The sequence below is a fragment of the Orcinus orca genome, chromosome 5, assembly GCF_937001465.1.
Source record: "Orcinus orca chromosome 5, mOrcOrc1.1, whole genome shotgun sequence".
In the NCBI taxonomy this organism is placed as follows: domain Eukaryota; kingdom Metazoa; phylum Chordata; class Mammalia; order Artiodactyla; family Delphinidae; genus Orcinus; species Orcinus orca.
In genome coordinates this window covers 70,907,730-70,932,536 of record NC_064563.1, presented here as the reverse complement: position 1 = coordinate 70,932,536, position 24,807 = coordinate 70,907,730, and the positions used below count along the sequence as shown (strand labels likewise).

At 39.8% G+C, this 24,807-nt stretch overlaps 1 long non-coding RNA gene across 3 annotated transcripts; it reads left to right on the top strand.

Moving 5' to 3' along the window:
- The first annotated feature begins 950 nt into the window (after nt 1-950).
- LOC125964495 (uncharacterized) lies at nt 951-23,508 on the top strand. Of its 3 annotated transcripts, XR_007477560.1 has the most exons (5): nt 951-1,118; nt 4,377-4,519; nt 7,364-7,485; nt 17,638-17,730; nt 20,115-23,508. It is a non-coding gene; the product is annotated as an uncharacterized LOC125964495 (long non-coding RNA). The 3 variants fall into 3 exon arrangements; XR_007477561.1 differs by lacking the exon at nt 7,364-7,485; XR_007477559.1 differs by lacking the exons at nt 7,364-7,485; nt 17,638-17,730; nt 20,115-23,508 and adding an exon at nt 5,075-5,304.
- The last annotated feature ends 1,299 nt before the right edge of the window (nt 23,509-24,807 follow it).

Below are 24,807 nucleotides of genomic sequence, written 5' to 3'. Positions count from 1 at the left end.
TCTGGGATAAAAAAAAGTGGCAGAATGACTTTTTCAGGATCTCATAATATCTACATGTTCATTGCTTTGTAACCCAGTTCTCTCCCCAACCTAGGAAATATTTTCTTCTTTTTTTAGACTTTTTAATAATAAAAGGTTGCAAATATATACAAAAATAGAGAAAATATCATGACCCCCACGTATCCATTACCCAGATTTAGCAATCATCTACCCCAAACCAATCCTATCTTATCTATACTCCCACCCATTCCCCACCAAGGTTATTTTGAAGAAAATCCCAGACACCATATTATTTCATTTGTAAACAGTTAGGCAATCTCTAAATGATAAGAATTTTTTTAAAAAGCAAGATATAATCCTATTAGCACACAAAAAATAATTCCCTAGTATCATCAAATATCTACTTAGTATTCATATATTTCACACTTAAAGTGTCTAATAAATATTTTGCTTTTGAAACAATTTGAGATCCAGACAAGAAGGGTTTATTGCTACTGATTGATACATCTTATAAATCTATTTTTATCTAATAGGTATGGCTCCATCAATCTTCACACACATCCCTTCCCAAAAAGCAAACAAACAAAAACTTTTCTTGAAAAAAAAACAGGTCTTTGTCCTATGTATTTTCAAGAAATCTTTATCTGGACTCCAGGTGGGGAAACTCCAGCCCCTGCCCCACCCCTTCCCCTCACATATACATATTCATCAGATATCCTCTTCAATCTATTCTTCAAGCTTTTTTCCCTGTATTAGTGCATGATACATAAACCCCAAATTGGAGTGGCTTGACACAATAGAAATATATTTCTTCAAGTTTAAACAGGTGTTGCTGATCCTCTGAACAGTGGCTCTCTTCCATGCAATGAAACAGGGCTCCATCGTGTCTAACGAAACACTCTTGAGTTTGCCAAACATGTCCTCTCATTCCAGTCAACTAGCCAGCAAGGAAAGAAAAGGAACATGGATTATCCCATGTAGAGGTATTTGTTTTTTTAATGCTCCCAGCCTGGATATGGTGCACATCACTTCCATTCGTATTCCATGGCAACACCTAACTGCAAAGGAGGCTGGAAAATAACAATGAGCTGTGTGCTATAGGAGGAAGACGATATGGGGTGAGTATAAAATCAGCTGGTCTCTGCCCCTGCTCAAGAGCTATACTTTTAAAGCTCAAAAGCCAAAATTACAGCTCTGCCACCTCTTTCCTCAATTAATGCATTTAGATTTACCTAGTTTGGCTGGGTAGCATCATGGCATTAAAGGGAGTACCAGGGTTAAGGAAGAAAGATATCGGTTATAATTTCCATTTTTTTTCCTGCCACTCAACATAGTATTTTTAAAGACAGGCTTGTAGTAGGGTCTGATTGAGTTTGAATCCTTGATCTACCCCTATCTAGTTGTGTAAACTTGGTCAATTTAATTCCTCTGAGCTTCGCTTCCCACATTTATAAAATGACACTTACCATTCTTTATTTCATAGGCTCGTGGTAAAAATGAAAGGGCATAAACAAAGATTTTAATACAATTCCTGATATAAGGTCGAAGCCCAATAACTGGCAAGTAGTAATAATAAAGCAAATGATGAATTTTTCTGTAACTATAAGTCATTCCTCATTACTTTAAGCCTGGTTCTATAGATCAAGCCTCTACACAGGTACATCTCATTTTCTGAATGTAGTCTTCAAAATCTACCTGAAAAGTTTCGAATGCCTATCTCCTCATCATGAATATGAATAACTACAAACATCAGAAGCAGCAGAGTTACAGAACGCTATAAAAATCTGTCAATCTAAATAGTGTATGTGTTTGATTCACATTTTAAATGGATTATTTCCTTTAAAAAGGATGGAATAATTTTTGTTGTTTTTATTCTGATTCTTGTTTTCTGTTTTGTTTTGTTTTGCTTTGGACTTGTCAGCTTTTTGCCTTGAGCAATCTTCACAGCTGAATCTCCAAATGCCTGGAAATGAGAATTTGTCAAGGTAGCTGTTGCTCTTCTGCCCTGTCAGGCTGAGGGATCCAGCTGGAAATAAGAGCAGCTGCTCTTGGTGCCCTAGTTTAGGACACTTCAAACACAGCTTTAGCTTTATCCCGTTTTAAGTCCAGACATTTCAAGATCCCATGGAATGGGACACGACCCATATACTTTATATTTGGATGCACTTTTACTGAAGATAGACTGCAGGGGTTGGGGGAGGGGAATGAAGGGATGTAGTGAGAGCCTACTGATGCCAGGTCAATGATATCTGTATTTTTAGAGTACCTTTCATTTCCAAGAATGTGTCCACTATAGCTCAGTATTCTCAGTCATATCAGGCCCTCAAAATTTAGTTTTTTATTGTAAAAATAAAAAACAGATAGTGGTATTTCACTTGAGTTGAAAAAAATGTGAATCTGGTTGGGAATTGGACCTGTCCACCTTTGTGGTTACTCACCTAAAAGAGACCCTTCCTTCCTAGGGTGGAAGGGAGTCACCATTTCACTGCCGTGCTAACAGCCTATTTTTACGTTCAGGAAGTAGAGTTATTGCAGAATCATGAGAATTAGATATGGAAAGAATTCATGAAGCAATCCATTCCAACTGAGGGCCGCTTAAGAATTTTTAGTCTGTTCTCCAATGAGGTGCAGGCCACCACATTCCTCTCACTGTGTGCTGAGCTGACTTTACCCAAGGCTAAACTTCTCTCAGTTTCATAAATAAAAGTATAGAGGTGTTAATGGTCTATTTACAGTTAGTTTTAAGTGGACTGGCTTCCCATGAAAGAGACTATGTTTCTATAGCCATTTTCTTTCACAGGATAGTTACCTTTGGATAAACAAAATCCAAAATCCCCATACACTGATGAATATATATATATACCTGTTAAAAATTAAACAAAACTAAAATTCTATATAAAGTACTTAAAGTACTTAATGAACAATGAGACACCAATTAAAATTTGCAAGACATGAAATACGCTTTAAGATAATGGGACTCATCTAGTCATTATCATCCTATCTATACAATAGCCAAATTTGAGTTATAGAGTCAGAATGCAAGAAAAAAATGAGATCTTTGAACCAGTCTCATAATTTTACTAAAGAAAAATGAAGATCTAGAGAAATCAAGGGACTTGCTTAAGGGCTCCCCAAAAATTATTGGTACGATTCTTCACTGATTAACAGACCAGGGATCTTTGCACTATAGAATACTACTGTCAATTAATTGCTTAGGAACTCTGCAAATATCCGATTGAAATTTCCAAGAATCACTGGTCCCAAATAGCTTCAGCAAACTTTGGTACAACATCTGGTGCACTAGAAGTCTCTCAAGAACTTATGATTAAATTAAGGTTGTGGTGAAATGGTTGGGCCTGGGAAAATTACCTGCTTGAAAATACTATTGACCTTAACTCAGTTACAGAAAATAGCCTCTTAGGACAGAAATCAACAGTGCAATATTTTAGTGCCATCTCTGCCTCGGAATTGTTGGGTGAGTTATGGTATTTACTGATCTTCTCTAAAATAAAGGTATTTAACTAAATCATTCTTAAAGCTCCTCTGAGAGCTCCACTAGTTCACCCAGCATAGCTGTTCTTGCCCAATAAGTATTTATTAAAAGAATTTAGCGCATATGTTCAGTGAAAGATTCTTTCATCATGTAAAGTTCAGAGCATGTCTTACATTGGAAACAATTAATGAGGAAATGTTAACCAGGCATATTGATTTATTTTACAAACAACTATACTCTATATTGTCTTTGTGAGGTTATGCCCTAGTGCTGTATAATAATAAATATACATGTTTAGTTCTGAAAGGAGTCAAAGACTTGAAAACTAATATAAAAAATAAGTAAACCCCCTACTGCAATGGCCGCTATTCACAGAGGAGTTTTTAGGGTGAGAATTTACCAACATGGAAAATATAAAATGAAGGGTAAGAAGTGAAGGCAGGAGAAAGACTAAAATGTCGGGGAAATTCTTAAATTAAAAAGTTTCTGCAATGTAGCACAAGTCCTATGAAGGAAAGGTTACCGGCTTGCCATGGTCCAATAGCTTAACATTGCACAGAATGCCTGGAACTGGCCATTTCCTTACTCTTTTTTCAGCAAAATATCTTCCAAATCATATTCTGAGATGTTTATCATCATGAAACTATGTTTGATTTATAATTTAAGTGATCAATTGTATTTGTTTTACAGAAACGGGCATCACAGTCAATATTTCTAGAAGGCATTTATTCTACATAAATTCTTATTCATATGCACTGTACATATTGAATTGTTTGATGTTAAGGCATAGAGTTATAATAAAATGAAGTCTAAATGTTTGTCAGACAGGAACCTTTTATAACTTAGAGATTGAGAGTAAACCGTGTGACTTCCTTTCCTGAAGCTTCCAGCTTTACGCCCCTCCTTGACATAGTACTGTCATCACATCACCTGGAACTCATGGTTGCACCCACTCTTTCACACACTTGGCCTTCCCCCCTGAATCGCCTTTGAGGACAGGAAACATGCCTACCTTCATAAGCCCAGGTAAATCCTATTTCTAAGACATATTAAATGTTCTTAAATTAATTAATGAAAATTAAGTTCTGTGTTTTGGTGACATTACCACACTCATTATCCATGTGAACAAAGTCCATGATCCTCTCTGATCCCAGATCCCAAATTTGAAGAAGGAGAATAACAGTTATCACTTGGCCACCTTATAGGGGGATTGTATCTATCAAATGGAAAAAAGGGTGTGATTGTGTGCTGTAATTGTAATTGGCTCTAACAGATGAATTATTATTTAATGCAATTTTTCATGCTTTTTGGTGGTCACCACTTAGTAACAACAAAAAAAATTAAGGCACTAAAGAAGAGAAAATAAATTAAGTTCACACGGTGTTGCACTTTGGGCATTAAGAAGGATTTTTTTTCTTTAAACTATATGACAGTAACCACTTCCCAGAAAGGTTACCTACTAATGCAAGAAATCAGTGCAACTGAATGAAAAATTTTACCAGGCAGTATTCGTTATTCATTTCATCCATTAGGTCATTTCCCCACTGCTATCTGCATGACTCTGTGCCTTTCACCCTTCAGGTTGGTTTAGCTCAGAGCACGGATATGAAAGACAGAAGACAGCACAGACTCATAGAATCTGGTCACTTTCATTCTGCATCACATTGATTTTTCTTTCATATCTATTACCTTTCCTATATCTGGTCCAGTTCAGTGCCTTAATAAATGCCTGCCAGGTTGCCTCTCTCAAATCTCCTTTAGACATATTACTTGCTGAATAAATCCTCGCTGGTTGATTTATTAACTTATAATGCTCTCATTGTCCTAGTCTCTTTGCCTCAAAACCCACAACTTTCTCATTTTGCAGTTACCCCAGTGAAAGATTGGAAACCCCCTAGAACCCGACCTGGGATCGCTATGCACAGTATGTGGAATCACCATAGAGAAATCCAACATTCAAGGGAGTCTTCACATTTTTATTACTTAGACTCACTGAGGGCAGGAAGTTACCAAGTGTACTATTTTCAATTTAAGGATGAGAAAGAGAGAGAGAAAGAGAGAGAGAGAGAAAAGAGAGAGAAAGAGAGAGGGAGAGCTCATTGTTCAAGGTCACTCAGCTTATTAGTAGGAGAGCTGGAATTAGGATTGTAGTTTCCGGACTCCTAATTTAGAGCTCTTTCCACTGAACAATTTCATCTCCTTTACTAGTGCTAAAGTTTTAAATACTCAGAATTGTTCAATACCTTTAAATGGTTGAGTGTAAATTCCAAGGACTGTTAGCTTCATTCCTCCTGGGGTCACCCTGACACACAGGCCTAAGCCAGCCATTTTCAGAGCAATCCAGGGACCAAGGAAGGTATCTGTGTTATTGAGTGTGGGTACATTAGTGACTACAAGTAGCTGAAGTTTTAAGGACTCTTCAGGATCGCATTTCCCTGCAAGTTACACTGCAGTGACCCAGACACAACACTGACAGCTGTAGAGTAAATAAATAAAAACAGAGTATTTTGATCCGAGTGTGGAGGAGGGGCCAGTGAGAAGCTGGGGACAAGAGGAGAAAGAGGCAGACAGAATGAAGCAGCCACAGCTGGGAAAAGAACAGATGCTGGCCAGGAGAGAGGGAGAGCGCGAGAAGGGAGGAGACGGGAGATTAGGGTTCCGCCAATGTCAGAAATGTCGGAGCTCTTGGAAAGGGATACACATACTTGGGACAGGTGGGAAGTGTTTACATTAAAACCAGAATATCAAATGCCTTCCTAAATGCTAGCCAGATCATTAAAGACCCAAGTTGACCCAAAGGAAAAAGCTGAAGTCCTTACCCAGGGAGCCCATTACAGAGAGAGCTTCTAGAATTCTTTATATGCCATTCAAATTACTGGACATCAGCTGTGTGTGGTTGGATATCAACTGTGTGCATTAACTCATTATGCTGTAGGCCAGTGGACTTCAGTGTGGTCTCCAGACCAGTAGTGTGAGCATCACTAAAGACATGGATAGAAATGCAATTTTGGGGACCCATTCAGATGTACTGAATCAGAGAATTGGGGGGTAGGGCCCCAAATCTGTGTTTTAACCAACCTTCTGGGTGATTCCGATGCTCAAGATTGACAACCTCTGCTCTATTTGCCTGACTGCTCAGCTTCCTCAGGATTCTCCTTAAACCCATCACCCCAGGCAACAGGCCTCCCTGTGACCTCACACACGTTGTCTCTCTGGGTTCTGCAGGACCCATGCCCTGACATTAGCAAGCACAAGTCTCCCCAGAGGGGCAACAGAGGCAAGGGACCACACAGCCTGAACATCCAACAGCTGGGCCAACAAACCAACTAAACCCAGAGGACAAAACCCTAGAATCCGTGCATTGAGATTCCATTTAGTAAGTGGTATCTGACCAGAAATTGGCCCCATGCAAGGGCAGCCGGCTCAGCCTCCAGGCCATTTTAAATAGCCTCTGCAGTGTCTTTCGTTTAAAGAATACAGAACATTGTCCATTAAGTTATGGAACTTGAGTGTCTAGAGGAAATTTGGAAATTTTGGTGGACGTTCAGTTCAGTTCAACACGAAGAAAAAAGTATTCTCTATCCCTTGACATTATTTTCGGGCATCGGTGGTGTTGTAGCTGGGGGTCAAGAGATCTAGCTTTCAGTGTTACCTCTTCTACTGATCTTTGATCCCTGAACAGTCACTTGTATTCTCTCATCCTTCTTTCCCCCTCCTATAAAATGAGGAGCTTGATTAGAGAGCATACTTAAGATCCTTTTTCAGCTCTCTTAGATAACAGCTTTGTAGTGAAGCTGACTGGTTATTAGAGCCAATGAGAGAAATTTATTAGGTGGGGCTTCTAAGTCCAATTCTCTGTGTGGTCTGCAGGGCTTGGCTCGGTACAGTCCCTCCTCCTTTAACAAACATTGGCTTCTAAAGGACTTTGGTGGTTCACTGTGTATGGATTGGCACCAAGAGACCGATCACCACTTTGGAGAGAATGACTCAAAGTACGTACTGCTTTATACCCAATAGTGTCAACCATAAGGAAATCCCAAAATTATCATTAAAGAAACAGTCTTAGAGGTGGGCTAGGGAAGAGTTTCTCAGACCAGGAAACCATCTCCTGATTTCCTGGGACTTTTTCCACTAGGTTCTGCCTTATGTTAAATACCTCAACATATCTAAGACAGAGGGGTCTCACTTTGCCGAAAGACACATTTCTAAAATTATAGAATATCAGAACTAGAAATTCCTTAAAAAGGAAAGTGGGAGAAAATGACTATGTATTTAGTACTAATCCTGTACCAGAAACTGTGTTAGATGCTTTACCATGACTATTTACCACACTGAGGAAGTCTAATCTTACCCTCCCCATTTCACCACTGGGAAACTGGAATTCTTAGAAGAGACGCCTGAGGTGATAGCTCACACTATGACTTAAAAGCAGACCTAGGACTAGATTGCCAGTCTGGTAACTCCTTAATCTGTTTTTTGTTCCCTTTCCTCATATACTGCCATCACCCCCCGACCAAGCTTCACTATCCTCCCAGAAAAATTTAGAGGTAATACAGAAGTAAGAAAACATGGGGTGGGGGTGGGGCTTCCCTGGTGGCGCAGTGGTTGAGAGTCAGCCTGCTGATGCAGGGGACACAGGTTCGTGCCCCGATCCGGGAGGATTCCCACATGCCGCAGAGGGGCCGGGCCCATGAGCCATGGCCACTGAGCGTGCACGTCCGGAGCCTGTGCTCCGCAACGGGAGAGGCCACAACAATGAGAGGTCCGCGCACCGCAAAAAAAACCAAACAAACAAAAGAAAACATGGGAAAGAAAAAATCCTTTTGATTTTTTTCACTCCTACTACCCACTATAAAAATAGCTGCCTTTTAAAACTTGGGAACAATGAAATTCCCAAGGATAGTTAAGGACTAGCTCAAAAGAGCACCCGGGCAATTGCTTCAGTGTAAGAAATTCTAGTGTGGATTTCCAGAAAGACTTTCTCTTGCAGAGTTTGGGAATCACAGCAGCCACAGTTTGTAGGTGTGGTGTCGTAGTAATAGAAACACGTGCCGATTATTTACTGTGTGTCAGCCACCGTGGCATTACCTAATTTAACCCTCAGAGTCATCCACTGAGGGGAGGATGCCTTTACAGAATGAGGAAACTGAGATCTAGCAAAGAGACACAACATGTCTGAATTTAAACAGCTTCTCAGAGGCAACAGCAACATGTGAACAAACTTTGTTTAATTGTAGATCCTGAGCTTCTAAGCATTATTCTACACTCTCCTTGGGAATAGATGGTGTTAATTAACACCTATGTTGTCCTTCAGGGTTTACAAATGTTAATACCCTCCGTCTTATTTAATCCTCATAAAAATGTGGGAAGGTGTCATGGAGGGAACTGTTAAACTCCATGGAAGGGATGAAAACACGGAAGCCCTGTAAAGTTAAGGAACTGGTCTCAGATTTTACAGGTGGAAAGTACAGAAACAGAACTTCTGAGTCGTAGCACATTGCATTTTCCCTCACATCATAATGACAGACCCTAGCTAACCAAGAAGGGGATCGTGGAGATGTATGACCAAGCTTCAGTCCAAGGCATTGCTTAGTGGGCTAAAGGTCAATCCCACTTGCCCCTGGGGAAGACAGGAAAGGTTGGGGAAGAGCCCAGAGGTCATGGCAGTGATGTAATATGCACTCAGTGCTTGTTCCTCTCACTACCAAATCCCAGGTTATTCCTCTAAATACGAGGGGGAAATGAGAGCGGAAATCATGGAAGATGGTTGCTCTTCCTGATAACCAGCAAGCCTCTCTCCTTCTTTGTCCTTTTATTTTTCTGTCTGTAAATGGACCAGAGGATCTTTAAGCTCTGACATCTGCTGATTCTACTGGCCCTGGGCAGTCAGCTTCGAGTGGGAGTTAGGAATACTCTGCTTTCCCCTATGTTACAGGGTCATGGCTGCCATTGCTGTTGGTTCCCCAACTCCAAGTGCCCCTCCCTCCTTCTGGCTGTCTGTGCTGAATGCGTTCTCATCACGCTTTTTGGCAAAATGTGCCTTGTGGTCTGATGAGTGCACATCACACATTAAAGTACATTTCAAAAACAGAATATAAATAATCATATTCGGTTTAATCTTTAACTGACAATGATTTTTATACAAAGAGAAAAGTCCCTTTTTTATAAGCAAATTTTACAGATGCTGGACATCTCACCCCCAAAAACAAAACACACAAAACATATATATACATTAAAAAAAAAAGAAAAGAGGGGATTATGTGACACAGTTCTTGAATTATTCAAATGCTGGTTTAATTGGAAAGTTTTCATTGATTTTTAATGGAATGTAAAATTATTTTGCAATTACTCCATTGCTGCTTTAAAATATGTGGAGTCTTACTTTTTTCCCCATATGTCCCTATTTATTGGCCATCAAAACTCTGTATTATACATTTGTAAACACACAGAGATTTTGACGTGCATACTATTACAAAATGATAAGCTATAAATGCATAAGCACTAATGAAAAGTTCTAAGGGCAAGAGTTGATTATTAACCTTTTCTCTTCTTTGACCTTAGGCAAGACTTTTAATATCTCTGGTCCTCCGTCTCCATGTCTGTAAACTGGAAATAATAATCTCCACCTTGCCTCCTTCACTACATCACAGAATTTGTATAAAGATTAAAAGAAATCATTTATATTAAACAATTTGGAAAACTATATGGCATTGCACCTGTGAGGCATTTTTACTGTGATTATACTCATTTCTCTTTTTTAACCTCCTCCTCAAGTGCTACTCCATACAATGTGAATCTGCTATCATATTACAGATGTTGCTCTCTTTAGCTGTTTTTATATCCTAGGAATATATGACCATTTAGATTGATGATCATATAAATCTTTTCATTATTTATTTTCTTAGTTACCTGTAATTTGTTACTGTTATGTCATTGTTTCAAAACTTGGGCATGCCAGGTGCCAAGTCTTATTAAGAAGATGCAAGGTATAATATTGTATTTATTTGTTAATGATTAAAATAGTCATGTTTCTTTTCATTCATTTTTCTATTGTTTTATGATGCTTTTGTTTTTTAATTGGAAATATCACATTCGATATTTTAATCTGAATATTTGTTCAAGCTATCCGAGACTGCAACACCCAGAACCTAATAGTAAAGTTGTTGCTACGTCAAAGAAATTTTTTTTTTCTTTTTGTAAGGATTAAAAGAGTCAGAAATCACTGTGGGACACCTTAGATGTCTGCCTGTCACAGCCATCTTAAATCTACTGAATTAGCAACTACACATACATATACACGCACAAAAGGCAACAAAATTTAAATTGTTTTACTTATACAATGGTGGCAGCTGTAAGATTTTGGGAAAAGTCTTCATTTCTCTGAGCCTCAGTTTCTTATCATTAAAATGAGGTTAGTAATACTCCCTTTATATGTCTTATAGGTAGTTGTGGGGAACAGTTCTAACAGTGGTTACGAGTGAAATTGATAAATGGTAAAAAGTGACCAGAACAGAGAGAATGTGTTTCTCGAATTTGTTGGCCCTGATGATGTTTGCAGGTAGAGCTAAGCCAGGGACCAGGGTCAACATTCACAGTCCATGAATCATCACTCAAATCCTCAGTCATAAAGTGAAAGGCAAGTCTAAGCTATCGTTTGATTTGTTGTGGTTTTATGCCCTTTAAAGCCACGCCTACCTATATAAGAACCAAGAACTTATGAGAAATTCATTTGAAACGTTTGTTCTATTGGGTACAGCAAAGTGGGGCCCAACCCTTTCATGATGAACCCAGGTTGATTTAGTTAACGGCTTGCATCTGGTTTCCAAACTTGCCCTTACGTAACCCCGGTGAGTCCTAACTCAGCCTCAAACATTAATGAAGACAGAAACCTCGCACATCAGGGCAAAAAACCCTTGTTCTGACAAACCTCCAATCAGCACAGCTTGAGCGTCCAAGGCTACACAAAAGATACTAGTGTTTCAGGGGTTTAACGAGCCAGTGGAGTCATCCAGATCGCACCCTGAGCTCATTACCATAACCCAGTTTAAGAGCACAGAGACCACAAAATTGCTGTGTGTGCCGAAGCAGGTAATGCAGTAATCCTCAGCTCCTGGATTATCGTAGGGCCAGGGAAATGTTAAAAAGCACAAGGCCTCGGGTAGCCTCTAGGGGAACTACTGGAATGTTGTTTATCTTCAGACCGCAACAACTGGTCCAGTATTTCACAACAGGAAGGTCTGTCCTGGGGCTCAGACGTTGAAGGCTTAGAGAAACAAGGCCTGAAATAACCCCCCCTTCTCTTCTACCTTCTATCTCCCCACCCTCTGGGACCCCTCTCCCACCCAACAGTTCAGATGAAAAAAAAAAAAAAAAAAAAAGGCACAGCCAGGGCTGAGACCTTGAAATAGATACAGCTTTCTGAGCAACTTGCAGTTAATTTAATACTCTGGCTGGGAAGGGACACAGCCTGATCCAACAGGATTTTAGGTGAAAGGGAAACTAGAAACTATGCCTTTTTTTTTTATAGTCTTAACCCCTTAGTTTATAAAACTCAACCTTCCTTCTACAGCATCTGTGTTTTCAGAAGTTCAGATATATTCTCTTAGATCTCTTATAGGACAGAAAGGAGAAACTGATCATGATTCAAACTCCAAAATGATAGTCAATGCCTGGTAACTTCATCTTAGCTCCATGTGATTTGGGAAATTCATTTTTAAAATTCATAATAAGTATCTCTGTGATCTTGGACGAATCAGTTAACCTCTCTGAGACAGTGCGTGAACATTCAGGGGACAGATGACAAGAGTTTATACTCAGGCCCATGAAATGGAGAGGTTGCGCGAGCTTTGCTAGTTCAGGATCCAGGGATCTCTGAATCTCTCTGACAGCACAGAACTCAGAAAAATTTCGGTGGTTTTATTATTTAACGAAATGGGAGCAGATTGTTGTTGAGAAAGGCATCTTTATACACCAGACCATGAGGAGGTTCCTGAGCTTTTGGGGAGTTACAGTAGAGACCCATTGGTCTCTAATATTTATGATCGAGTCTCATCACTTCAACTGCTTTTGCACAAACTACTTCAACTCGGCTCTTCTTTCCTGTGATGGAGAGAAGGAAGAAAGCTGGATTCAAGATAAATCTTCTTCTGGACAAGCCAAGACGGAGAAGCACTAGACCTCAAGACAGATGACTAAATGATAATTGTTTAAGGAAAATGTAACTACTTCATATCCAACTCCTTCTTGGTTACATTTAACCCTTAGCATTCTGGCAGGTCAAAGTGTGCCTACTTCTGGTATACCTACCATGTCCAGTCTTAGGCATAAAAGATGAACAATACTCACATTGCGCACTCAAGAAAGGTACAGAGAGAATACATAGGTAAAAAAAAATCAACTCTCGTATCAGGCAAAGTGAAGAACAGAGCAAGCAACAAGTTATGGCTATGGAATGCAGAGAAAACACAATGAACTCTGGCTGTGGATGTCAAGAAGGCCGCCGTGAAATCAGTACCACTTGACCTGAATCTCAGAGAATATGGGGGAGAGCTCATTTCAAGCTGAAGTCAAAGCAGCAGCAAAAGCAAAAAAGTGTGAAACTATGAGTGATACATAAGGAAAGCAGTGAGCGATTAGGGAGGCCATGACGGGTTGCTGACTACACCCTCCCATCCTTCCAGAAGGACTCCCACTTTCAAACTGCTCTTTATGGCACCTATGAGGTGGAAAAATTCTTTTCCAGAGCAGCGTAGTGAGGAAGTTAAAAACACAGGCCCGGGGGTCCAACTGCCTTGTTCTAACGCTAGCTCTGTCACTTACCATTGCGCTACTCTGATCTGGTTGGATGACCTCTCTGGACATCAGGTTCTTCTTCTATAAAATGGGAATAATAACATTACCTGCTGTGAGATTTAAATATAAAAGTGATGTAAAATTCTTGGCACAGTGCCTGGCACAGAGTGAGGATTCAGTGTTACTGTTTTTGTTGTTACTTGCCTATTTTAGTTCTCTTATTAAATAGGTATACTTAAAAACCAAAGGATGATCCATTCCTATTCTTGGCCCAGAATTTAGACTAATGTTTTGCACAAAAAAGAGACTTCTATAAACACTTAAATAAATGAATGAATGAATGAACTCATGTATAATAAGTGAAAGATCAAATTTCAGATCTAGACTTTCCTATCACCAGGATCTGACTTTGGCTCATGTCATTGAGCTATACGCTATCTTCAACTTTACTGTTTTATAGATGCTAGTAGATATTCTGGATGTGGTGATGTGCACTTGGGTGGACAGCTGGAGAGATGCCAAGACATAGGTAGGGAATTCCTTGGACCCAGTGCTCTGCCATTGCCTGGTCTTTCTCTCTGAAAGATATTTACTTGGTTTGTGACTAAATGCCATTAACCATAAGATAAAAATAATTACAGTGACCACTTAGTAGGGCAAAATCATTAGATGACTCAAGAAAAAAACAACCTCTCTGAAAAGGCATTTGGCTAAAACCTAGCCAGATAACGAGGTGTCCCAGGATGTCAGAGAGAATTGCAAGAAAAATACCATTTTAAACAAGCCACTTTAACAAACTCCTCGGGTACTTTCTTACATTCTGAACAAATTCAGAATTAAGGATGAAAAAGTAAAACCAAAGTTAGCAGCTATGGGGTAATAAAAACTTTCCAATGTTAAAAAGAATACGCATATCAATACATAGAATATACAGATATCTAGTTCTTTTGGATGGGGAACTGGGTGCGTTAAAAAAAAATGCATTCCTTCCTAAATTACCCTCAGGTCAGCTAAAAAAGTTTAGCACTAGGGAGGAGTAAGAGGTAAGGATGCAACAACAAAACAACAACAACAAAAACCACTGTGGAATGGCTGGAGATTCTAGAGGAATAAATGTAGAGAATTCAAAAAATATGCTTCATACCCATGGCCTTGCAAACTTGTGTGAATATTGGTATTTCTGTACAGTAGATCCTAAAGAGTAGACTTGCTAAATAAAAAAAAAAGGATGGAAATTTTAAAACTAATAGGTGCTGTCAAATTCTCCTTTCAGACTACTGTAGCAAGTTATACTTTGTGCCTGGGGGCCCTGTCTTTGACATCCTGGCCAACAGAGTCTACTGAAAAAAAGAATAAGCTGAAAATTGGAAACAATCCATCAATCCATCAACAGTTAATGGATCAACAATTTTGGTGTAACCCTGTGGCGGACAACTACTGCACAATAAAAAGGGAAAAAAAGTCACTGATGTACACAGCATCATGATAAACTCAAAAGAATATACTAAATGAAAGAAGTCATACAAAAATAATACATAAGATTCCACTTGTTTGAAATCCTAGAAAAAACAAAACTATTCATAGTGACAGGAACCCAAGGCTGGAAGGGAAGTGGATTGCCTACGAAGTGGCAAGAGGAAACATTTTAGGTGGATGGAACTATTCTATATCTGACTGGGGTGGTGGTAACATGGGTGAATATATTGGTCAAAATGCTAAGTATATCTCAATAAATTCCATTAAAATTTAAAAGAATAAGACAAAAAGAGGGAGGGTGTGATCCCCAGGATTCAAATGTGGTTCCGATTGTATCTGACCCTGGATTCTAGTGTTTCTTTCTCTGTCACAACACCTTCTTTTAGAATATTTTATTTTCACTTTATGCTCCTCTAAAAGTTGAAATCTCAAGGACCAGGGCACTCTTAGACTCTTCCAGGGCTGCCAAGCAAGTAAATTCACTTGGTCTGTAGTCTTTTACATCCAGTGTAAATTTCAAGGGGTCACGTTCTGTATGTATACAAGCGCTTGCTTCCCTGAGACATCCATACCATCCCTGGGCTACTGGAAGGCATTAGGGTGCCTTCTTGCCTCACTATCGTGTGCTTAGCTTGGCTTTGAGTCTCACTGAGCCCTTTCCCACCACGGAAAGCTTTGCACTTATCTCTTTTTATGACCTTTTGATTATATTCTCTTATGGTCCAAGGATTTTCCCCACAAAATAGAAATGACAGAAAATATAAACAGATTTCTAGATACACATGTTCCTACAAAACATTTTCACATGTCTTATCTCATTGGTTCTTCAGCAACCCAGTAAAATAGGAACATCTCCCATCACTTTCAGGATGTAATTCCAACTCTTTGTGTTAGCTCACAAAGTCCTTTAGCATCTGGTTCCTTCTCACCTGGCTTCCCTCATCTCTAACCCGCAATCCCCTACATCCATCCACCTTTTCCTCCAGCCAGCCTGAGACACTAAGGCTTCCTATCCTTCCACGCCCCTAGACATTAATACATATTACTCTTTCTGCCAATCACAATCTTCCATCTTTGCCCTCTTGCCTAAAACCTAATTACCTCTAAAAGTTGGCCTGTGTCAACCCTCTGAAGTCCACCACTAACTGCTCCCAGGACTCTATTGTAACGCAAAGCAGAGCATTCTTATCGTTGGTTTCCTGGATTTCCACTCCCACTGTGAGCTCCTGAAGGCCAGGACATTGCCTACTTTATCTTCTAGCCCCGCAGTGACTAACATGACTGACACATAAGAAGTACTAAAAAAGCATTTGCTGAATGAATGGATGTGATGTGAAATTTCTGGACAAAAAGATGACTGTCCAATGTCTAAAGTCTGAATTGCAGACTCAAAGGAGGAGACAAGATCCTGATTCTGAGCTCTACCCTGAGTTCTACACATGCCTTGGTGGCGTGACTGTAGTCTTTTTGTTTGTCAGAAAAGTGTGAGGCCAACTTAAGGACACAGAGACTGTAATTTCGCTGTGTCGATCTCAGCTGAAACCAAGATATTTTGGCACGAGACAGTAATCACTTAACTGCCTTGCACCTAAGAACACTAATATTTTGGCCTTTCCAGACAGGCTCGGGAATGTGATTAGGAGCCATTTGAAAAATGACACCCCACAGTAAAATGGGGCTTTGTGGCCTCTTCCTCAATCCCAGCTTCTGATCCTTTAAAACCGCCTTTAGAAACAATTATTTTCCTCTTCTTGTGTATGTTTATTAAAAAAATGAGAATAACAACTCTCTTCTCAAACTACTCTTAGCTGCCAAATTATCCAGTATTTATTTAGGCAATATTCAAGTCTCCGTATTTAGAATAAACCTGAAATCTTCCTATCCAACCGACTAATGAAAGTCTATGCTAGAAGATGTGGCCAGTCATTATACTTTGCCAAAGGCATACAAGCAGAAAATGACTTCGTGAGTTAGGTCCTCATTTTTGGTCTTCCCCGTATCCTGCTGAGCCTTTGAGATCAATTTGTCTCTGTCGATGTTTTCACAGGGCCATCATTAGCTACTAGAATCTCAGGTTTGGACTGGAACTTGTTGTTTGATCCTTTCTGTACAGTTCTCTGGCAAATGGCTCTGGAATTTCTGTTTGAAAACTCCCTCTAGAAAGAACTCACTAGCTCCTAGGAACAGTTCATCCCATCTTTGAACAACACTGGCTACTTCACCTTGTGAAATCATTTTTCCTGGAGCTTCCATAACTTTAGTCCTACTCTAACCCTTAGAGCACAAGTATAATGCCGCCTCCATGCCAGCCCTTCAGATGTATGAAAATGATAAAGATAATTCCATTAAATCTTCTGCAAGTGACTCCCTCATAGGAAGTGGCTTGAGTCATGCTCCCTAAAGATTCCTGTCACTCGAAGGTCCGGTCCCTAGATCTAGGACCTGCCACCCACATATGTTCTGATGAAACATATAGAGCAGGACCATTGACTACCTCCGTCATTGCTTTACACGATCCCCACAGCTCTTTCCTTCATCTTATATTTTCCATTCTGCTTTCAAATTTCCCTTTCAGTTTATTCTTTCATGAAGCTCGTACACTCATTATATTGTCCTTCCTTTACCCGTGCTATTAAAAAGTGTAGCACATATGGTATTTCCAATACAGAAAACACAGATACACAAAGAAAACTGTAATACAGTACATTTGTATATAATCTTTATATATAGATATATATAAAGATATAAATCTTTATATAGAGATATCTTATATAATTGAAATCCCAGTTCTGTCTGGTGGCAAAAGTTGTTAGTTTGTTATTTGACTTTGCTTTTTCCTGACCATGAGATTTTTCCTGACCATGAGATTTTTCCAGATCCACAGGCTGCTATCTCTGAACCCTCCAAGTTGACGCCTGGAGCATTTCCCATACCTTCCATGCCACTCTGAGGCTGCAGACCCTTCTGAGGTACGTCTTTGTTCTTTTTTGCCCAGACATGATGCACCACCAATCCTTGTTCAGCGCCGCTCCTCTGTGTTAGACAAAGTATCCTAGAACCTGCTAGAATCCAGACAGGAAGTAAGCTCCTGATCAGCTATTAATCTCAGATCACCTCACCTGGGGAAAGTGTAATACTTGACCACTCACCTCCCAGTTCTTTCAAGTTAACCACTGAGTAGGGGGGAGTCACTTTCTCAGGAACTTTCCTCAGCTTCTCACTAGTTTGTTCATCTCTCTTCCCCATCTCCAGATTTTTATCTAGCCACCATCGATACGAAAACCATTCTAGGCTTCCTTCTAGGCCAAAACCAATCCATGCCAGAACCTTCATTATGAATTTCTAGAAGAGCCAGACTCTGAAAAGTTCTACCGCATTTGCTCTGAAGGTTTTCATTTCTGTCATGGGCTTTGAAAAGCCTAATTTGAAACTAAAAAATCAAGCCTTTCCCCCTATCTTGTTTCTGTACTTCTGCAGTAACAATTCACCTTGACAGCGTGAGGCTAAAGAGAATAGCCCCAGGATCCAAGAAACTGGAAGGAGGTAAAAATATCAATTAATATCTAAAAATCTTATTCAGCTTTCCAGAAAACAGAACGTTTGGGATCCCTTGCCAGGAAGGAAGGGTTAAAAAGCACTTATAATCCAGAATTCCCATATCCCCAACCTTTCAATCATCCAGGAGCTCCTGCTGCAGGGTCTTAAGAGACAGGCTTAGATGACCCTGCAGGGTATCTTATTCCTCCTACTTTATTAATCTCCTATCCAAGTGAAATCACAGAATGTATCCCTATCTGATTTATCTCCTGTCCAGTTAAAATGCATGTAAGTCACAAGAATTCCTTTTGGCCCTTAGAATCTCAGGCAGCTATTAGAGTCCCAGTGCAGGATCATGTCAGCAAATGGACAGGAGGCCATCCTAGGGACGGCCTACGAGGGGATCTAGGCAGGCCCAGGATGCGGAGGAAGAGGGTGGCTGGGTCTGCTCAGAAGGCATCCGTATGTTGGTCTGCTAACCTGGAAAGTGGAAGAAGAGGGCACTATGAAAAAATCATCACCAGATGGAGGGCTATTCCACCTCTACTCACGTGCAAGCCAAGGCATTTCTCCACCGTCAGAGTACCTTTAAAAAGTTTTGTAATTGAAGTTGATACATCATTCTTAGTCAGTTCCTTATGGTCAGTCAACTATTCAAATTATGCAGTGTTTTCTAGGTCCTAGTCTCAAAACCAGCTAAGCGCAGGAGTGTGTTGCCACACAGGAAACATCAGGGAAGTCCCAGGACAAGAGTCAGGCTAAGGTGAATGGTCAGAATGGGAAAGACAATATTATGGCTCCGATGAGGGGGAGCAATGAAGAAACTGGAGAAAAAGAAAAAGCTCAGTGGCTAGGAGAGTCAAGAGGCTTTGAGAAGGAAGAATTAATCCGGGGTGTCATTTTTATTGCATTTCTAGCACATCTTTCCTTTGCATCCCAATTCCACCATAATCCACTGTGAGCTCAGGTAATGCAAACTCATTTTCATATCAGCAAAAGGGATTAAGAAGGTAAATCTTCAGAGGGAGAAAATAACCATGATGTATTTTAAAGCTGAATGCAGTATAAATGATTTTGTATCTGCTCTTTTGTATTATTCATGCCTCAGCTCCCTGTCACGGCCATGAATAAATGAAATTTAACAAATGTTGTTTGGTCCACAGTGGCCCAGAATCACCCTAGAAGCTGAAGATCAGCTGCAACCCCATTCCAGGAGCTCTTAGAGTATGAATGTGTAGGCCTTGGAGATCATCAAAATCAAAATTAAAAGACTTCCTCAGTCTTTTCAAGCTCCCTTTGATAAAAAAAAAAAAAAATCACACGCCCACATTTAATTGCATTTGAAATTCAAGGTAAATTAAGTATTGTGACAAAAAGGCAAACCAGATCAATGGAACAAAGTGTGCTGCTGTGTATTCATGGCACACGTCTCCCTTGAACTTTTACAGACCCTCCTTGGCGAACTAAGATATGGGTCAGTGATTGGTAAACTATGACCTGCAGCCTGCTTTTATATGGCCCATGAGTTAAGAATGGTTTTTACATTTTTAAATGGTGATGAAAAAGAAGAATAATACTTCATGACATGTAAAAATTATATGAAATTCAAATTTCAGTGTCCATAGATGAAGTGTCACTGGAGCCCAGCCACACTCACCCTTATTGGCCGTGGCTTGCTTTTGTGCTACGGCAGCAGAGCAGAGCGTGTGCAAAAAAGATCATGGGGCCCCCAAGTCCTGAAATATCCACTATCTGGCCCTTTACAGAAAAAAAACAAAATTGTCTAGCCTTTGTAAACCAATGCTTTCTTTTAAAGATGAGAAAATTAAAACTGAAGGAGAAGAAAGATCTCAAGGTCGCCCACCTGGTATTCGGCAGAGACATCTCCAGAATCAACTCATCTAAACTCCACGTGGGATCCTTTCTTATTATACCAAGTGGTCTGGAGTAGAGGTGAGGGGGGCTGTCCCCAGGATTACAGACAGCAAGCCCGTGACTGAACAGGCTGTAGGAACCAGAGCCATGGTTTCAAGAGTTCAGGAGCATACGTGAATAATGTGTTTCCTAAGGAGAAGAGAAGAAAAAACAAGACAAAACAACACTGAAACTAATTATGTAGGTGTGCAGCAAATTCATTTTGGCCCAGCACATGCTCTACTGTGAGATCTGGCCATCTAACCTGGTCTGAACTGAATGCCACATGCCTTTCGGTCCCAGTACCCATCCACTGCTTGTACTTACTCTTACTTTGCTGCTTCCATTTAAGGGCCCTCAGAAACAGGGATGTGAAATGCTTCATGTAAGGGAAGGCACTGGGAATAAACAGAAAAGAGAATCTGGGGGTGAGGGAGAGAGTTGAGCTTGGTTTTCTGCTGGAGGCTACATTTTTATTTTTTTCCGACTGGCACGCGTCTTCTTTGTTTTGAATAATGGAGATAATTATACATTCAAGGGATCACACTCTAAACCCCCCAAATGATTAAGAAATCTTATTGCAGGCAATCATGAGAAAATGTAAGGGAGGATTACCCAGAGAGACAATGCAAATCATACATCTTCAAGTGCCTCGCTTAGCACAGAGACCTAATCACCATTCTCCTCTCTTTCCCATGGCTGAATTGTTTATATTCCAGGCCTCTCTCAGGGCACAGCAATGTTCTTTCCTAAACCCTGCTCATGTGTAGTCAAAGGTTCGGATGGGTCCCTCTTGGGAAACTGCTACCTCGGTGATTTTGATTCCGACCTGTAAGCTCCCATTTACCAGCAACTGGGAATAGAACAAAAGCTTGCATTATGTTCAGGCTGCAAGATTCTTTATCTAGGGAGAAAGGAATCCTGTGTATCATTTGCTCAATTCAACAAATATTTATTGGGCAGCAACCACAAAGCAGACAGTACTCTAAAAGCTGGGCTAAAACAGTGGAAAAAATATAATCCCTGACCTTATGGGTCTATATCTAGTCAAGCCAGATAGATAGACAAGGAAATAGGAAAATCAAATGTGTGTCATGAAGGATATGAAAAAAGTAAGTCCAGATTGTTCAGGGGTTGCCTGGGTGGAGCAAATCAATTCGAAGAGTACATGGAATTAACAAGGAAAAGAGCTTAGAGGGAGCATCTGTCAGGTGGAGGGGACAAATGTGAAGCCCTGCAGATGAGAGAGGTCATGGATTGTTGACAAAACTAGGGTGGGACTGATCAAACCTTGGGAAGGGGAACAGCAGACACGTGGATAAGGAGGGAAGATGACCAAGGATGGGGCTGGGAATATCAGCTGATGCCAACCAGGAAGGGTCTTGTGAGCCTTATCCCGAGGATATGGAAGGCAGGCATTTCGGAAGGCAATGCAGAGTCTCAAAAGTGTTTTGATGACAGTGGGGGATCGGATCAGGTTTATCTTCTTACCATACCTCGCTGTCCAGGGATCACATATCTGACTCACTACGCCCTCAGGTGTATGGTGTAACAAGAAGAAGAAGAAGAAGAAGAAGAGCTAATACATATTGTGTTAGTATGTGCCTGGGATTGTGTTAAGCACTTTACCTGAATTATACGATTTACTCCTTACAACAGTCCTATGAAATAGATATTACTATTATCTGTAACTGACAAATGAGGAAACTGAGGCACAGAGGTTGAGTAACATGCCCAAGAGTGTACAGTTCTTAAGGTGAGGAGCTGGAATTGAAAGTCAATGCAGTCTACCTCCAAAGCTCAGACTAAACATGGGCCTGTGAGTGAAAAAAATCAAATACAACTTCCAGCTCTGGTTCTCAGTGTGATCGTGGGCTTTCACTCTCTGGTCTCCTTGTCTTTAAATAAGAAGAATGAGCTACGTAACTTTCAATCCTCTTTCTCTTGTCTAATATCAAGATATTGTATTTGTCTTAGATGTCAGCAGAAAAGCAATAGTTCAGGGTAGTCATTTGACTCTTAACTGTTCTTAAGGCAAGAAATAGTTACAAGACATCAACCCCTATAGAAGATTTATGATCTCTCTCGGGGATAATTCCAAATCTTTCTTCCTCTCCCCTCACTCTCTCAGTCGTCTTTCCCAAGGTTTGTGATGGAAATCCAGTGACAGAGCGATTTCCACGTGTTGACTGTCAGTGGATCAGAAAATACAATATCACTGGAACTTCCCCCCCACACGTCACTGTCATCAGGTTTTGTCTTCTTTGTGGTCCATCGACAGTGACAATAATCCAGGCTCTGTTTTCTCTCTGTCAATTACACTTTAAGCTGGTCAGGGTGAGACTTCTCATTAAAGAAAAATCAACGGCTCTGAAAAAGCAGGTGTTAAAAGTTAACAAAAGGATTGAATATTCATAATGGTTAAATTGTGTTTGTTTAACCAATTTTTGTGTTTGGCATGGCCAACAGGTACCTTTTCCTGAATTTGCACCACCGTCCATAATATAGAATGGAAGTCGTGACTGGCAAAAAAAAAAACGGTTAGAGAAAGGTAGAGGCCCATCCTATTTTAGTGTCTTCAGGATGCCAGGGGACTCTCCATGCTCAGTTGGGTTTTGATACTGGAGACATAACTCAGCGGTCTCAGCTGCAGAATTCTTAGACTTCGTGGAACCACAGGTCTAAAATCTTGGCAAGCCTGAGTCATGGCTTCAGTCTCTGTCTCCTTCGAAAAAAATCTGAAGAGCAAGTGATTTATGGTATTTCTTCTTCTAGAAGAGCTCTCCAACCCCTGGCCACTGAATGGACTTTGAAATATGCCCACAGGGATCCTTTATCCACGGACAATCTCTGAGTGCTTATTATTCACTTTACTAGTGTAGAAGCTCTTTAATCATTGTCTCTGCGTTTGCTTTAATCTAGAAACTGTCAATTTATTAGCTCATAATGTGCCTGAAGCTTTTCACCATCTTACTGGAGAAAGACTTGTATAAATCCAGGAGATGATTCTAAAGAAGTCAGATTGATATGAGATAAGGATATGAAGAGACAAAATAATATAGCAATTAGAGTACAGAACTAAAGTTTATTTATGAAAAAAAGCATTCTATATTTTGTTTCAAGAAGAGTAAAATCATTTTTAACTCCACCCAGTGATAACTGATGAGTGAGTAAAAGAATTATTTATTATAAACATGAAATTATCCATCACAAAGGATTTTCAGCACCAAAGTCTTAGGAAGTTACCCAGAGTGCACACTGGAGGGATACTCCTGAAAATGAAAGTGGTTAAGAAATCAAAGACCATGAGCTACAAATATATATATATATATATATATATATATATATATATACATACACACACATATACATATATATATATATGTATATATATATTTCTGAGGTTGAAAAATCTCAAATGTGTGTATATACATATGTGTACGTGTGTGTGTGTGTTTTCATGGAGAATAATCAGAGCATCAAGAAAAATAATGTTCAGGACACAAAGATAAGTAAGGAGCCCAGCCCAGCACAAGAGCAAAGCAGCACAGAGTGCACATGCTATAGAGAAGATAGAAAAAGAGTCTAGAGAGAAGGGACTGAAAGAATGACTGCACCTTGAAATAAAACTGTGGAATACTTGGCTTCCAGATGACCTAAAGACTGATCACAGCTAGTCTAATAGCTATAATCACTATGAACTCTACCTATGACATTCCTATCTGTTGCTGTTTGTCTTCCATCTTTCTCCCAGAGTGGTTTTATTATCAAGTAAAATATTTGCTTCTTTCTTTTTCCTTACAGAAGAGACCTTTACAATTACCTAGTCCAATTCATTCACTTTACAAATGAGGAAACCAGGACCCCGAGAGGTTAAAGTGAATTGCTCAGTCACCTAGATGGAGAGTACCACAGACAGGACTAAAATCCTGAATCTTCTAATTCCCAAACCACACTTCATTGCAAGAGCCCATTCTTCCTCTGAAATAATTACCACTTTCCTCTTCATCATAGTGGTAATTTCTGCAAAGGCAGAGAAATACTGTGGGTGATTCTCAAATGTTAGATGTTTAAATTAGCATTTGGGAACTATATATCTACATAGAATTACTGGAAGTTGAAAGGAAGACAAAACCATCACCTTTACTTTTAAGAGGGTCCCAACACAATCTTCCAGCATACTTGCTTAAAATTGGTTCTTCCTTCCCTATCAATTAGCCATCTTGTTTTCATTTTCTTACCAGAGATAGAATTTAATGATTCAAAGGATCTTGGAGATCACCTAGACTTACTTTCTTATCTTATAAATGAGAAAGCTGAGGTTCAAAAAGGATGCCTCACCAAATCACAAAATATTCGAATTTGAAGAAGCAACAATATTTAGTCAACTTTTTTTTTTAATGTAGAGAAATAGGAGAAGTACTTAACTATTATAACACCTGTATTTCTCACTACCTATAATTAATAATTCTTCATATTTTTCTATATTTCTTTCAAATATTTTATATAAGAAATAAAGCTATGCAGATACAGTTGAAATACATTTTTCCCAACCCCTAGTCTTACTGACATCCTTATCAACCCAAGGACAGCCG